This window comes from Eulemur rufifrons, chromosome 19 (assembly GCF_041146395.1).
Source record: "Eulemur rufifrons isolate Redbay chromosome 19, OSU_ERuf_1, whole genome shotgun sequence".
NCBI lineage: Eukaryota > Metazoa > Chordata > Mammalia > Primates > Lemuridae > Eulemur > Eulemur rufifrons.
The window spans coordinates 28,302,408-28,317,474 of NC_091001.1; the positions used below are offsets into that span (position 1 = coordinate 28,302,408).

Sequence of the window (15,067 nt, forward strand, 5' to 3'; positions counted from 1 at the left end):
GGAAAAAAGACTGGATCGACCCTCTGCGCATGTGCGAAGCTGGGTTTTCTGGGGGCTGGAGGGAAGATGCCGATTCCACTTTTTAGACTCCCGACGCGCTCGCGACGGTCTCGCGGTAGTTCCTCCTCCCGCGGGAGTTATTTAAACGCTCCGGCGGCAACTGCGCCCTGGGTGCCCAGAGGGCGAGTCGCTGGAGTCAGAGGCGGCTCTCTGGGGAGCTCGGCCTTGGGGTGGTCGTACCAGCTGCATCCGTGCGCAGGCAGGGCTCGTCCCGGCAGAGTCTCGGCGCCATGGGAGCGGAAAAGAGGGCTTTTCCTTTCGATTAAGGAGGCCTTTCGGCTGGCGCAGCAGCCGCACCAGGAGGCGAAGCTGGAGGTGGCTCTGAGCCGCGCCTACGGCACGGTAAGCTCGGCCTGCCCCGCCGCCCCTCGCCCTCCCTGGCCCAGTTAGGACACTCCAAAGTAATTTTGACAGTCTTTGTACAAGAATTGTAGAGAATTTTGAACTTTGGTATCATTTTATCTGTTTACCTATTTAAAGAAGCATATTATATTTAATAATCATAGTAGTACTGTGTGTCTCTTTAGCAGTCATTGATTTTCAACATAGGTCTGCATTTCATTAGATTTAAAAAATATATACATATACTAAATGTTTATATTTTTGCCCTTTAGTGGTTGTAGCAAAACACATTTCTTGACCATTAACAAAATAAGTCAGTGCAAATAGGTGCATCTTTGTTACAAACCAAATACTTTTCTAGTTAAATTTATTGTCTTATATTATAACTTGATTAAATAGAAAAAAATGTTAGGTACAGAAGCTTGAATTCCAACTCTGAAACTTCATGCGACTTTGACAGCATTTTTTTTTTTTCCTCAGGCTACTAATTTCTTTACCCTCCCCCTCAGGTTTGATATTAATAATTTGCTAGAATGACTCACAGAACTGAGAAAAGTGCTACACTTACTATTACAGTTTTAGGATAAAGGATACTACTTGGGAACAGCCGAATGGAAGAGATGCATAGGTGAAGGTATCCAGACAAGGCGTGCAAACAAAAGTGCCCTCTCTGTGTGTGCCACCCTCCCAACACATTGATGTGTTCACCAACCTGGAAGTTCCTTGAGCCTGCTTCAACATTTTTATATGGAGTTTCCGTTGAGTAGACATGATTGATTAATCATTGACCACTTGTTTGAACTCTGTCCCTTTCCCCTTCTCAGATGGTGGGTATTTAACCCTATAAATACCTAGTTTTTCTGGTGACCAGCCTCCATCCTGAAGCTACCTAGGGCCCTTCTCCATCCCCCAACCTCTATGAGTCACTTAATTAGCATAAACAAACTCTGGTATGATTGAAAGAGTTACATTATGAATTACAAAAGACAATCCTATAACTCAGGAAATTCCAAGGGTTTTAGGAGCTGTGTTCCAGGAACCAATGATAAAGAGCAAATATATTTTTTATTATACCATAAAGGAGTAATAACATGAACACATATATCCAACATCCAAATGTTAAGGTACCTTTTTAGGCCACCTGTGTTACTTGCTGAATATATTTCCCCACCTTTCCAGAGGAAACCAGTATCCTGAATTTTGTGTTATCCATTATCTTGCTTTTCTTTAGAGTTTACTTTATTATAGTTTTAATAGTATCTATATGTATCCCCAAATTAAGCCTTTTAAAAAAATTATTTTAGAGACAGGATCTTGCTATATTGCCCAGGCTGGTCTCCAACTCCTGGGCTTAAGCAATCTTCTCGCCTCAGCCTCCTGAGTAGCTGGGATTACAGGCATGTACCACTGAACCCTGCTAAAAATAAGTCTCTTTTTGACCTTAATGTAAATAGAGTTATATTATTGCATGTTTGCTTTTGTAACTAGTTTTTTTTCCCATTTAACACTGTTCTAAGAGTAATCCACATTTATATATGTAGCTATAGTTTTTTCTTATCACTGCTATATTTTGTTTTAGAAATAACAGCACACTTGAATTATCCATTATATTATATACCATTATGAACTAAACTGTTATCAGCATTCTGAAACATTTGCAAAAATTTTTCTAGCTAATATGCCTGCAGGTAGTGTAATGGGTTGAATTGTGTTTCCCCCAAATTCATATATTGAAGCCCTAACCTCTAGTACCTCAGAATATGATTGTATTTGGAGATAGAGCCTTTAAACAAGTGATCAATTAAAATGAGTTTTGGGGCTAGAGGGATGCTAATTCATTTTTTAAATTTTTTAATTTTTATTTTAATTTTTTTTTTTTTTTGAGACAGTCTTGCTCTGTTGCCCAGGCTGGACTACTGTGGCCTCAGCCTAGCTCACAGCAACCTCAAACTTCTGGGCTCAAGCAATCCTTCTGCCTCAGCCTCCCGAGTAGCTGGGACTACAGGCATGTGCCACCATGTCCAGCTAATTTTTTCTATATATTTTTAGTTGTCCAGCTAATTTCTTTCAATTTTTAGTAGAGACGGGGGTCTCGCTCTTGCTCAGGCTGGTCTCGAACTCCTGAGCTCAAAGGATCCATCTGCCTTGGCCTTCCAGAGTGCTAGGATTACAGGCGTGAGCCACCCTGCCCAGCAGAGGGATGCTAATTCAGTCTGACTGGCGTTGTTATAAGAAGAGATTAGGACATATCAGACATTAACATATGCACAGAGGAAAGGCCTTGTGAGAACAGTGCAAGTAGGCAGCCATCTGCAAGCATAGGAGAGAGGCCTCAGAAGAAACCAAAACTGCTGACACCTTGATCTTGGACTTCTAACCTCTAGAACTATGAGGAAATAAATTTCTGTTGTTTAAGCCATACAGTCTATGATACAGGCAGGCGGTTCCTGGGTTACAGATGAGATACATTTCTGAGAATGCTCTAAAGTTGGATTCGTATGTAACTTGAATCCCTGATGAACAGTACACATATGGTAATAATAATAATATATTGGCTCATATGTGATAATAATGTAATGTAATACTGTAACAATAATAGTAGTGATAGTAATACCCTTGTACTGTAATAAGTTACAGAAACTATTTGTGCTCTTTCAATTCCTACACTAATAGCAATGTTACACTTATTTGATCTTTTAACCAAATCGATAATAACCTTTTTATTTAAATAATTAATCCACTACACTTCTTAGTAGTAATTGATGCTTTCATTGGAGCACTTATTCTCACTTTATCCTTTATGATTGTTCCTATATTTGAGCAACTAAAGACTGATGCTTCCCCAGTGAATGATGGTGTCTGGCCTTTCTCTGAATGCGTAATTATTTGTATTTTAGTTTCCATTGTAATCACTTTTCTCTTCACTGTAGGCTCATCTGGACTTGCTGTGGACTTTTGCTTTGGAGGCATGGTCATAAGGGTAAACACAGACTCACAAAAATCAAAAAAGTTAACACAAAAGTGATGCTGGTTGTGAGTAACTATATAAACAATGAGACTATCTGCTAGCTTAAAGATGCTGTGCCAACAAAACACTTATGCCGTGTGGGTTTGTTTACATGCGTGGAAGAAGTAGTTCCAGAATTATTAATTTTTTAGTTATAAATTATACTTATGGGGAGCCTTGGGAGCCTGTTTGTAAGTACAGAACACCATTAAGTTTGGCCGTCTATAACCCAAGGACTGCCTGTATTTTGTCACGGCAACCCTAGCAAATTAATATAGTTACAATTGCTAGATGGAAGGATTATGTACACGTTCAGCTTCTTTAAGTATTGCCGATAATTTTCTAAAGCAGCTGGACCAGTGTACAATCTTACTAACAGTGTACGAGAATTTTTATAAACATCCTATTGCATTATATTAGGAGGTGAAAAGCTTCAATATTTTTGAAACACTGCCCTTATTTATATGGATTAAGGATTATAGAGCAATAATATAATTTCTGTAAGCTGTGTTCCTCTGTAGTCTTATCTCCTCTACCTTCACTGTTTTTACAGATAGGGAAGTATTTGCCAAAGGTCAAACAGCTAATTTAATAGTAGAAGTAGGGGTCTTTTTCACCTCTTACCCCTTTTAAAATTTTGTCTCAGATGTATATACCTGTTGTATCTGTGCATCTGTTTCAGGTGGTCAGGATGGCATTTCTGCCTATTCAACTAGAACAGGAATTGTGTGACTGAGAAAACATAGTAAAGGTTCAACTTTAGGTTTGAAAGCAATAGTTAGAGAGGGGGCTTAGATAGGTCCTAAGCCAGAAGTGTGGTAAATTAGGATAAGAAGAATGCAAAAAAATATTTGTAGGCTACAATAGTAATTGGTCATTTTAGTCCTAAATAATTTTTATTTGTGATATTTAATCCCCTCATTTCTTTTTAGACTACTGAGTTTGTCTTCCTACTTTAGTTTCCACTTATAAACATTAACTGTAAGTTAATATTAATTTGAAGAAAGTGAATGATGGAACAAAATATAGGAAGTGAAAACTAGAGGGAGGTTGAATTCTACAGCCTATGTGACTGAACAGATGAAATCAGTCATGTGGAAAGCATGTGCAAGCATGGTTACACTTCACTGAAATATCTTATAGTTGCTTCGTCTGTTTGCTGTGTAAAGTCTGCAGTGGTAGGCTTACTGCTTTCTTTTCTAGTGACTCCTAGTAAACTGATGGGACTTTGCAAAAACAAGGATTATAGATATGTGACAAATTAATCTATCATTAAAAGCCATTACTGTGATCATTTTCTAATAGGACAGAAATGAGTTGGTTGATAAGAAAGGAAGCATTATGACTGAAATAAAAGTTTCATGAACAATACCTTTACTTTGTAAGGACAAAAAAATTATGATCACATATAATTTCACTAATATTTAAATGTTACATAGAGAAATAATCACAAACAATACAAATAAAAATTGGGGAACATTTTATTCAATGTGATGAGTGTGCTCTCTGTTTATAAGTTCATTCCAGTCTGGGATCACAAGTGCAGTTCTCACATGTCTGGTACACTGTCAACCCTGTTTCTTTGTTTTTAATTGGATGAAGTATTAAAAGTACTAATAACAGTAATATAGTCTTTCTGTTTAGCAATGGATAGTCTTATGTCATCCAAAAGAATCGTACATTTAATGTTTCATAATCATCCTTTAATGTTTATGAAGAAGTAAACTGTAACATTTCATATTCTTCAGGCACCAACTATACCTCAGGTTTTTTCATTGTGTTGTTTTTTTTTTTTTTTTCTTTTTTAGCAACCTGAAATGCTCCAAAAATAACTCAGCTTTTGATTCAGAGTTTTGAAAAGCAATTTAATCTATCCAGATTTTTTCTTTAGTGCATCATTTTTTTTTTTTTTTCTGGGATGTAATGGTTAAAAGTTTGAGACAGGCCAGAAACAAAAATGGACAAAATATATGAGGCAATGTGTTTCAAGATATTAGACATTAGGCAATGAAGGACAGTGAACTCTGATCAACAGGAAATAAGATTAGTTTTGTAATTGCCCAGTTTATTGCCCTGAGAGAATTTCTAGACCATAGTACAGGGGGTGGGGAATATATACAACCTGGTGGAATTCCTGAGTTGATAGAGCTGAGATCATGGTGAAATCAAAGCTGCAAGAGTTTGTAGTACAGAGTACTGGACAGGAGAGCTGCTCAGAATGAGAATTTTAGTGATCTAGAACAAATCTCCCCTTAGTTTTCAGGTAATTAGTGATCAGTAAATGCATGGGAGGAGATAACCTGAGGCCAAGGAAAGGAGCACCCACGAGTTATAGGTATAGTCATGGGCTGCATAACAAGTTTTCAGTCAATGATGGACTACATAGATGACAATGATCCCCTAAGATTATAACAGAGCTGAAAAATTCCTATCACCTAGTGACATCATGGCTATCATAACTTCATATTGCAACACATTACTCACATGTTTGTGGTGTTGCTGATGTAAATAAACCTATGCTGTCAGCACTATACTACTTACCATTATTTTAGAATATACTATTTCTACTTATGTAGTTTATATATAGTTTAAAACAACCTCAGGCAGATCCTTTCCAGAAGAAGGAATTATTATAGGAGACAAAAGCTACATAGATGTTATTGCCCCTGAAGACCTTCCTGTGGAACAAGATGTGGAGGTGGAATAATTACATTGTTGTTCCTGACCCTGTGCCGGTCTAGGCTAATATGTGTATTTGTGTATCAATCTTTAACAAAAAAGTTTAAAAACAATTTTTTAATGGAAAAAAGCTTATGAAATAGAGCTATAAAGAAAGAATATTCTTATACAGCTCTACAATGTGTTTCTGTTTTAAGCTAAGTATTATAAAAGAGTCAAAAAGTTTATAAAATAAAAGTTACAGTAGGCTAAGGTTAATTTATTATTGAAGTCAAAAGTATTGTTTTATAAATTTTGTATAGCCTAAGTGTACAGTGTAACACTTATAGTAGTGTACTACTATACTGCTACATTTACAGTAGTGTACAGTGATGTCCTAGGCCTTCACATTCACTCACCACTCACTCACTGCCATTACCCAGAGCAACTTAAAGCTCCATGCATGGTAAGTGCCCTATACAGGTGTACCATTTTTTATCTTTTATACTGTATTTTTACTGTGTCTTTTTATGTTTAGATACAAAAATACTTACCATTATGTTACAGTTGCCTACAATATTCAGTAAAGTAACATACTGTACGTGTTTGTAGCCTAGGTGTATACCAGGCTATACCATCTATGTTTGTGTAAATTCACTCTATGATGTTTATATAAGGACAAAATCGCCTAATGACACATTTCTCAGAACATATCCTTGTTAATCGACATACACTAATTTTGTCCTGCTCAGAGATGGCTGGGAATAGTGGCTATTTCCACAAGACACCCTGGATAACTACATCATTCACGGGGCACTGGGTGGAGTGCATAGAAGGGTCTTGCCTCAGTTGTGGGAAATAATTAGCCCTAAACTGAGCACTTGTTTAAAGCAAGACCTGAAAGCATCAAACTATTTCCAAATAATTTAACTATGTTCCAGAACAAAGCTTAATAAGATTTATAGGAAGACAAAAATATCCAGTACCCAGAAAGGTAAAATTCACAATGTCCAACCTCCAATTAGAACGACCAATGATGCAAATAAGCAGGAAAATGGGACTCATAATGAGAATGTTAGAATTTATAGGCATTATAACTATTCCATATGTTCAAAAAGTTCAGTAGACACATGGAAGATAAATGCTAGTCGGGCCGGATGTGGTGGCTCACGCCCATAATCCTAGCACTTTGGGAGGCCAAGGCAGGAGGATCGCTCAAGTTTCAGGAGTTTGAGACCAGCCTGAGCAAGACCAAGACACCATCTCTACTAAAAATAGAAAGAAATTATATGGACAACTAAAAATCTATATAGAATTAGCTGGGCATGGTGGCGCATGCCTGTAGTCCCAGCTACTTGGGAGGCTGAGGCAGAAGGATTGCTTGAGCCCAGCAGTTTGAAGTTGCTGTGAGCTGGGCTGATGCCACGGCATTCTAGCCCGGGCAACAGAGGAAGACTCTGTCTCAAAAAAAAAAAAATTGCTAATCAAACTTACAGAGATGAAAACTACAATGTGTGAAATATAGAATAAACTGAGTGGGGTTAATGGCAGCTTAGACAGTGCAGAAGAAAAGATGAATTTGAAGACGTCAGTAGAAACTAATCAAAGTCAAACCAAAAAAATAGACAATGAGTGATCTGTGTGCAACTTTAAGCAGCCTAGTATGCCTGTAACTGGACTGGGACGGGGGAGTATAAAAAATATTTGAAGAAATAATGGTTTAAAACTTTGATGGAAACTACAAACCTATGGATCCAAGAAGATCAATGGATTCCATGCACAAGAAGCATGATAAAAAGTCCACCATAATCAAATTGTTTAATGCCAATGATAAAATGTTAAAAGAGACCAGAGGCAAAAAGCCACTGTTCACAAGTAACTTGTAAATAACATTACAGAGGTGAGAGTGATGTCAGATTTTTTTTGTAGGAAACAATTCTGTTGTGAAGTCAGTAGAGCAACATATTTCAAGTACATTACTGGGAAAAATCCTGTAGATCTAAGATTCTGTGCCCTGAGAAAAGAAAGAAAAGCAAAATACTTTTTCAGACAACAGCTAAAAGGATTCATCACCAGTAGATCTGTAGTATAAGAAACGTTAAAGGAAATCTTTTAGGCAGATGAAAATACACTAAGGTCCAGCAAACTATGGTCTGCAGCCTGTTACATTTTATTGCCTGCCAGCTAAGAATGGTTTTTCCTTTTTTCAAGAATTATAAAAGAAAAAGGAAAAACAACCAAAAATATTTCCAGACATTGCCAAATGTTTCTTGGGGGCAAAACTGCCTCGAATTGAGAACTACTTGCCATATATACCTCCCAGATAAAAGCTAGAGATTGTTAGACTGGGTAAAAAGGCAAGATCCAATTATATGCTGCTTATAACACTGAGACATTTTAAATATAAAGATCCACGGCCGCAGTGGCTCACGCCTGTAATCCTAGCACTCCAGACTGGATTACTGAGTGGGATGGGATCACCAAGGCGGACGGATCATTTGCGCTCAAGAGTTCGAGACCAGCCTGAGCAAGAGGGAGACCCCGTCTGTATGAAAAAAATAGAAAGAAATTAGTTGGACAACTAAAAATATATAGAAAAAATTAGCCGGGCATGGTGGTGCATGCCTGTAGTCCCAGCTACTCGGGAGGCTGAGGCAGGAGGATGGCTTAGGCCCAGGAGTTTGAGGTTGCTGTGAGCTAGGCTGATGCCGCGGCACTCTAGCCTGGGCAACAAAGTGAGACTCTGTCTCAAAAAAAAAAAAAAAAAATAAAGAAAGAAAGAAATTAGCTGGACAAATAAAAATATATAGAGAAAAAATTAGCCTGTCATGGTGGTGCATGCCTGTACTCCCAGCTGCTTGGAAGACTGAGGCAGTAGGATTGCTTGAGCCCAGGAGTTTGAGGTTGCTGTGAGCGAGGCTGACACCACAGCACTCTAGCCTGCACACCAGAGTGAGATTCTGTCTAAATGGAAGGAAGGGAGGGAGGGAAGGAGTGACCAAATAGGTTAAAAGGATGGAAGAAGATATGATGTTAACATCAATCAAAAGAAAGCTAGAGTGTCTATATTATTAGATAAAGACTATTGCCAGGGGTAAAGAATGTAAAGTGGAGCAACCACATTGGAAAATATTTTGACAATTTCTTATAAAGTTAAACATACATCTGCCATACACATGATCTAGTCATTCTCCTAGGTATTTACTGAAGAGAAAAATATTTGTCCATGCAAAGACTTGTACACAAATGTTCATGGTAGCTCTATTTGTAATATCCAAAAATTAGAAACAACCAAAGTGTCTATCAAGTAAATAAAGTGGAGTACAGTGGAACACATGCAGGAATACTAAGCAAAAAAGAAGGAAGAAACTATTAATACGTATGTGCAATTCATTGTAAGTTATATCTCCGTAAAGCTTTTTATAAGCTTGAGTCAGAAAAGTGAAATGTTAATATAGTATCTCTAATTTTATTTCTTTCAAAATTTCTATAATATTGTTCTATTCCATATGTTGCAAAAATGTGAGGAGCATGTAGTAGCTAGAGTGATTACTACTATAACAATAATGTCTTGGAATCCGTGGATAAGTTTCTTGAAATCCTTGTAATTATAAATGCTGAAGATAATTAGTTACATATGTGATGTTATTACCTAGATAGTGTCTTTGGAAATGTTTGCCAAATAGTAATTGCTTTTCAACTAGAAAAAATGTTGACCAGGTATTATTATTTAATAAAAATAACTTTTCAAAGTGTAAAATCAGCATAATGTCTTTGGATGCCAGAGTTTTGTTATATTCTGTATTAGTTGATACTAACCAGGTATTTGTATAAGAGGGGCGTTCATTACTATTCTCTCTACCTTTCTGTTTGTTTGACTTTTTTTTTTTTTTTTTATTGAGACAGAGTCTCACTTTGTTGCCCGGGCTAGAGTGCCGTGGCATCAGCCTAGCTCACAGCAACCTCAAACTCCTGGGCCTAAGCCATCCTCCTGCCTCAGCCTCCCGAGTGGCTGGGACTACAGGCATGTGCCACCATGCCCGGCTAATTTTTTTCTATATATATTTTTAGCTGTCCAGGTCATTTCTTTCTATTTTTAGTAGATACGGGGGTCTCACTCTTGCTCAGGCTGGTCTCAAACTTCTGACCTCGAGCGATCTGCCCGCCTTGGCCTCCCAGAGTGCTAGGATTACAGGCGTGAGCGACTGCGCCTGGCCGACATTTTTTATCATAATATATATTTTTAAATTTTTTGTAGAGACAGGGTCTCACTGAGTTGTTCAGGCTTGTCTAAAACTCCTGGCCTCAAGCGATCCTCCTGTCTCAGCCTCTCAAAGTGCTAGGATTACAGACCTGAGCCACGCCAACTGGCCTTTTTTTTCCTTAAAGAATTAGTAAATCTTTATTTTTTATTTATTTATTTTTTTAAGAGTCTCACTCTGTTGCCCAGACTGGAGTGCAGTGGCACGATCATAGCTCAGGGAAGCCTTGAACTTCTGAGCTCAAGCTATCCTCCTGCCTCAGGCTTCTGAGTAACTGGGACTATAGGCATAAACTACTGTGCCCAGCCATTTTAAAAAATTTATATTACCTACCAATATATTTTCTACTGTAAATGCAGCCATGGCCCGTGTAAGCGGTCAATGATGGACCACATACACAATGGTGGTCCCATGAGGTTATAATACTGTGTTTTTTACTGTACTTTTTTTATGTTTACATTATGTTTAGATACACAAACACTTACCATTGTGTTACAGTAGCCTACAGTACTGTAACATGCTGTACAGTGTTGTAGCCTACAAGCTATAGGCTAGGCTATATCATATAGTCTAGGTGTATAGTAAGCTATATCATCTGGGTTTGTGTAAGTACACTCTGATGTTTGCACAATGACAAAATTGCCTAATGACACATTTCTCAGAATGTGTCCCTGTCCTTAAGTGACACATGACTATGTCTTTGTTTGAGGTTATATTTAAACAACATGACATCCTGTACTAAGTGATCTTACTACATATATCTAACAAACCAAAAGTGTTATGCAGCATGTTCTAAGTATTGCTTCTAAATGTTCTGTGTTGATAAAAAGTAAAGGAGCTACTGTTATTGCTCTGCACAGTTTTTAATTAATTACCTGAGATGTACAGTTGTACATCCATATCAAAATATGTTAGAAGAATATATGTGAGTTGTTTTCTGTCTCACAATATGCTTTAATAATGAGAATAAGGCTTTAGCACTAACTGTAGGGGAATAACTAAGAAATTAGGCTGTGAATGTATTTTAAATGTATTTTTGGTCCATTTTTATCAGTAAGTTCAGCATGTTGCTTCCAAGTAGCTTTTTAATTTTGAAGATTTTAAGCTTTTATTTTAAGAATATATTATTGATATATTTGACAAACCCACCTATTAAATTATCTTCATTATTATCTTTTGTACTTTCCTTTTTTCTATTTAGAATGTAATGTGGTTTGAATGAAGTCAAAATTTACTGTTTAGAGATGGGTGAAATCATACCTAACGGGTACAGTGTATACTATCTGGATGATGGGCACATGTATAACTTTGTCTCAGCAGTATAAAAGCAATCCATGTAACCAAAACATTTGTACCCCCATAATGTTCTGAAATAAAAAAAAAAATTTCTGTTTAAACTCAACAGTTTTGTCTGTATTGTCATTTATTTTACATCCCAGATCCAGCAGTTGAACTTGAGCACTGTTTTCACTTCATCATTATTATTTTTATTTTATTATTTTTAATTTCTTTTATATAGATTTAGACAGTTATTTTATTTTATTTATTTATTTTGAGACAGAGTCTCGCTCTGTTGCCCGGGCTAGAGTGAGTGCCGTGGCATCAGCCTAGCTCACAGCAACCTCAAACTCCTGGACTTAAGCGATCCTACTGCCTCAGCCTCCCAAGTAGCTGGGACTATAGGCATGCGCCACCATGCCCGGCTAATTTTTTCTATATATATTTTAGTTGGCCTATTTTTATTTTTTAAAATATGATTTAAGTACTGTGTGTAGTAGTTTGATTACAATGTTACATGTTATAAATTCAAACATAACATTAGATAATGTGTTTTGACAAATGAACTGTACATATTTTAACTGATACCTTTTGGTCTTGATAATCCTGTCAGTAGCAGATGAAATTCCTTCAGATGTTAAAGCACAACTAATTGAATTATGTTAACCAAAAATTTAATTATACAATCATTGGCTTTTCTATTAAGGTGGTAGTTAAGTTGACCATCTTATATCAGGAAATCAAATGAAAAGACAGCAAGCAAAATATCCTAGCCAGTTCAAGTTTTGTGTATCACATCCTCTCCATTAGTTGTTTCTCATCAGTGGCCACAGTTGGTCATGGTATTCGTGGCAGCAGGCACAGCCTATTCTCAGACTTTGACTAAATTATCTGGCATTTTTCTATTAAAAAGATTTCCTGGTTTCAATCCACAATTAGCTTGTGACCTCTGATTTTAGAAAAAGCATTATACTGTGCCATGTGATTCAGTGTTAACAGGCAATATGGGACTTTGCTTAGTCTCATTTGGATAAAATGAATCTTTCCAGATCTACATGTCAAATAGGAGGGTACTGCAACTTAGTATGTAACTCATAAAGAATATGAGTTGTTTAATATCAGTTAAAACTTCCATTCTAACAAATATTGGATGCCTATATCATATGCCAAGCATCGCACTGGACACTTCTACATGTTTTCTTATGGATTGCCATAAAGGTTAAAGAGCTTGCTCATGATCATGTGTTTGTTTAGTGAAAGAGCAAAGAGTGGAACTGAAGTACTTTGACATGTATTCAAGTGCTCTTTGCACTATCACGTTTCTTTCTTTCTTTTTTTTTTTTTCTGTTGAGACAGAGTCTCGCTCTGTTGCCCGGGCTAGAGTGAGTGCCGTGGCGTCAGCCTAGCTCACAGCAACCTCAAACTCCTGGGCTTAAGCAATCCTACTGCCTCAGCCTCCTGAGTAGCTGGGACTACAGGCATGCACCACCATGCCCGGCTAATTTTTCCTAGATATTTTTAGTTGTCCATATAATTTCTTTCTATTTTTAGTAGAGACGGGGTCTTGCTCTTGCTCAGGCTGGTCTCTAACTCCTGACCTTGAGCCATCCTCCTGCCTCGGCCTCCCAGAGTGCTAGGATTACAGGCGTGAGCCACCGTGCCCAGCCTATCACATGTTTCAAATCATTAACAGTGAGATCAGCTGGACATGGTGGTATGTACCTGTAGTCCTAGCTACTTGGGAGGCTGAGATTGGAGGATCATCTGAGTCCAGGAGTTCAAGACCAGCCTGGCAACACACAGTGAGACCCTGTCACTAAAAAAACAGAGGGATGAGATTTTCATTATTTAATAGTTACAACTTGTAATAGTACAAATATGGCTTATACTATTCACATTAAACTAGAAAGTATTCAACAATTTAGTAATTTATTCATATTTTTGACAGTTCATAATTGCATTTATGAGGTCTAATATGTTTTCATATGCATACACAGTATGGGAATGATATGATTAAATCAAGCTAATTAACATATCCATCACATGGCTATCATGTTTTATGATGAGACATTTGAAATTTAGTTATTTTGAAGTACACATTTTCATTAACTATAGTCACCCTGTTGTGCAATAGATCTCAAAACCTACTCCTCTTTTTTATCTGAAACCTTGTACCCTTTGATCAACAGCCCTCATTCCCTCCCTCCCCACCCTCTGGTAATCATCATTCTACCTACTTCTAGGCGTTCAATTTTTTTAGATTCCACATATAAGTAAGATCATGCAGTATTTGTTTTTACATGCCGGGCTTATTAGTGATTTCTTTTTAAATGAAGCATTTAATACCAGTGAATGAAAACACTAGCAATGTTTAAAACCCTAATCTAGTAAGCAATTGTATGAATTTTATCCATTCCCTAACAGGCTGCAGTTTCATCAAAAAACAGTTCAAAACAACAAAAACTCATATTTTTAAACTCTGAAAAGTCAAATCAACCTAAAAGATTTGCATTACATGAAGCAGATGAGGAAATGGTTTTGTTTTGTTTTTTAAAGTATCAATAGGAAATTGAGGCAATTCTGTATGCATTTGGCCACAAGAAAAGTGAATCAACTTCCTCTTGCTTCAGCCCAAGAGTATGTGGCATCTGGTCTTGGACAGTTCACTTAATTGTGACCCAGATTCTTTTGGAGGGTGCCAGAACACAGGTGCAGGTAGACTAGTCATCTAGCAACAGCCAAATCCATTTCAGTTGAGAGCCATGTACTTTGTTGGCTTTTTTCCTCCTTAAATTCTAGGATTTTTGTATAGTTTCAGACTGGAGGCCACCAGATAGACTCATCCTAAGTTTGGGTTCCCTTTCTCAGATAAACTTGAGCTCTGTTCAAGTGGCATAGAATTTTATTTTTTATTACATGTTTAAAATCATTTATTGAGGCTTTAGTATTCATTAAGCTCTATACTAGGCAGTGGAGCTGGGGGAGGGGATGGGAAGAAGTAAGATAAAACTTGGAGTATATATTTCGAACATCAGCTGTGATTCCAATAATTTTAGATACATCTGGAAAACATGAAAGGTAGCTCTATAAAAATTCTACCAGATTGGCTGAGGTAACTCCTGTGAGGCAGACCATCCTAAGGGAAGAAGAAATGTGCTGGTAGCAGGACATGGTGTGCACACCTGTAGTCTCAGTTACTTGGGAGACTGAGGCAGGAGGATCCCTTGAGCCCAGGAGTTTGAGACTGTAGTAGCTATGATTGTGCCACTGCACTGCAACCTGGGTGACAGAGCAAGACTCTGTCTCTAAAGAAATGAGCTGGACCAGTAATAAAACCATTGTTTGAGTAAGGGGGGATTCTGATTATGATAGTATGGCTGTGCCTCAAATTTGCCCTGCCTCACACCCATGACTACCTATCTGATCCCTAGAGACCTAGAGGGTTCTAAATAAATACAGT

The 15,067-nt window shown here is 37.5% G+C and overlaps 1 protein-coding gene across 1 annotated transcript in view; it reads left to right on the forward strand.

Moving 5' to 3' along the window:
- Positions 1-381: 381 nt before the first annotated feature.
- Positions 382-15,067, forward strand: part of FBXL5 (F-box and leucine rich repeat protein 5) — a 68,997-nt gene continuing 54,311 nt past the window's right edge. Inside the window, exon 1 of the mRNA XM_069495189.1 lies at positions 382-402. The gene's annotated coding sequence lies outside the window, so the exon portion shown is untranslated. The remainder of the gene's footprint in view (positions 403-15,067) is intronic.